We start from the raw sequence: 2,834 nt of genomic DNA, 5'->3' as shown, positions 1-2,834 counted from the left end.
AACATCTACATGGCACAGCTCGCTAACAATGCCAGATCGCACGACCTCAACATCGTGTTATACGCCGATGACACCCAGCTGATTCTCTCCCTTACCAAGGCCCCCAACACCGCCAAATCCAACCTCCACGAAGGAATGAAGGCCAACGGCGAATGGATGACGATCAGCCACCTGAAACTGAACTCAGACAAGACGGAGGTCCTCATCATCGGATCCAACCCCTCCGCCTGGGATGACTCATGGTGGTCAGCCGCACTGTGAGCTGCACCGATGGCCACTAACCACGCATGCAACCTGGGAGTCATCCTGGACTCCGCACTGTCAATGACCCAGCAAGTGAATGTCGTCTCCTCCTCCTGCCTCAACACCCTCCGCATGCTCTGCAAGATCTACAAATGGATCTCCACTGGCACTAGAAGGACAGTTGTCCAGGCCCTCGTCAGCAGAAGACTGGACTACAGCAATGCTCTCTACGCAGGAACATCAGCCAAACTCCAGAAACATCTACAACGCATAGAGAACACCTCAGCACACCTCATCCTCAACATCCCTCACCACAGCCACATCACAGCCCACTTAAAAGACCTACACTGGCTCCCCGTCAACAAGAGGATCACCTTCAAGCTCCTCACCCACGCCCACAAAGCGCTCCACAACACCGGACCAGCGTACCTCACCTTCTCACCCTGAACTGCCAGCTTCGCTCCGCTGACCTCACCCTTGCCACCGGCCCCCGCATCCGTCGAGCGACTGGTGACTGCAGATCATTCTCTCACCTCACAGCAAAAACCTGGAACACCCTCCCCATACACCTACGACAGGACCTACTGGCCTTGAGGAGACTCCTCAAGACCTGGCTGTTCGAGCAGTAGCAGCTCCCCCCCAGCGCCTTGAGACCCTCACGGGAGAGTTGTGCGCTATACATATGTACTGATTGATTGATTCAGAGGTTTGAGTCAGTCTCCCACGGATTAAGAGCCCTCTACTGGCTCCCAGTGGACAAAAGGATTAAGTTCAAATCCCAATGCCTGTCCTTCAAAGCTCTACAAGGCACAGGGCAGCAATTTTTGAGGACGCACCTGTAATGGTATGTGCCCGCCAGACGTCTAAGATCCGCTCATACAAAACTTCTGCAAACACCTAAGCTTAAGAAGGCCTGCTGGGGTGGAAGAAGCTATTTGTTAGGGACAGTTAAGACCTGGAACCTATTTCAAATCTCCATAAAGAGCAGCTAATGTCTTCTGTCCTTTAGAAAGGCGCTAAAAACCTGGCTCTTTAGCAACTTATCCATCCTGTATACCCCACCAGCACGGCTCACATCTACTGACTCTAGTGCCAAGACGCCCTCGGCATTCGTGCCCTCTAGAAATATACTAATCAAATCAAATCAATTGTATGAAAATTAACAGGAAAAGAGGTGTAGAAGAAACCTAACCCCACTAATGAGCCAACCTGGTGCTCCTGTTTTACCTGTCTGTGTGTTGAGTATAATGGAAAATCAAATAAGAATGATCGGAGAACCCCTTGGATGAAATTCTACCTGAAAATTCAAAGTGAATTACAGCTGCATAGAGAGTTAAGGTGCTGAATCCCTTGAATGCATCCAGAGCTTTTAGTCCTGACAGAGGCAGGGTATCAAGTCATAAAGTAAATCTAATTTCTTGGGCCACATTTTATCATGGTTTGTTTTATCATTGTGTAATGAATATCTCTGTTACACGGCATGCAAGCCATATTCTTCCATTATAAATAAAGGGAAATAAGACCAGTCCATCGAACTATCATCCCATTGAATTTTTGGACTCAACAGTAAAAATATAAGCAAGTAATTTGAGGGAGTATCTGGAATTTTGGACAAATAACAATAATTTATTGCTACTGGAGCATGCATATTTTTGTCCATTTTTCTCGATGGTGGGCAATATCCTGTGTCTGAGGTTGCTTTGAGAATATGTACTAGAAATCATAAATAACTTTTGCGGACTTTTCTAATGCTTTTGACCATGTTGATTGTGACACTATTTGAAATAAGCTTTAGCAAATGCACATCCCTGTATTTCTCTTAAAAGCTATAAGAATATTGCACTCACCTGGGCGACTAATGGTAAATAGGGAGAGATGCCAATATTGGGGTATATACGCCACACTGAGTTAGAAAAAGTGAATGGAATATAATGTGAGAAAGGTTATTACGGATTTTTGTGCTGATGATGAATGCTGGAAGCCACTTCCCCTGATGATAACGGGAAGGGCGGGTATGTTCAAAATGGTTACATTTCTAAAATGTTTGTATCTCCTATAAAACACTTACTACTGAGTCCCAGATGAGGTGCTCACCAAAAGTGTGCAAGAAATTATTGTGGCTAATGCCCACCCATGAATATCACTCTGCACCTCATGAAACCCCTACAATGGGGATGGAGCCCTCCCAGATGTTTGGGCCTATTATTGAGCCTCACATCTGATCATCATAAAAGACTGGGGCCACCTAGAGGGTGACCACCCGACATATGCACTGGAGAGGACACAATTCTATGAATGCCCTTACCATCATTACCTATATGGAGGGTAGGGAAAGGTACATCTGCTACTGGTGTCACAAGTAACTATTGAGGCATGGGAAGGATGAATAGGTGTCTGAGTTGGACACAGAGAATTACCTGAGAGACCCCATTATGGTGGGTGGCACCCTTAAAAATTTAGAAGGCTGAGAGGGTTTATGGCCTGGGATCATATTAGCATTTCCAGAGTGTGTGACCTTCTAGAAGGCAGGACTTTGATGTCCTTTTCATCGCTACAAAGGGAATATCAGCTGCATGATACACAATATTATA

The sequence above is a fragment of the Triturus cristatus genome, chromosome 6, assembly GCF_964204655.1.
Source record: "Triturus cristatus chromosome 6, aTriCri1.1, whole genome shotgun sequence".
Classification (NCBI taxonomy): domain Eukaryota; kingdom Metazoa; phylum Chordata; class Amphibia; order Caudata; family Salamandridae; genus Triturus; species Triturus cristatus.
The sequence above is the reverse complement of the archived record's forward strand: the minus strand, read 5'-3'. Positions refer to the sequence as shown.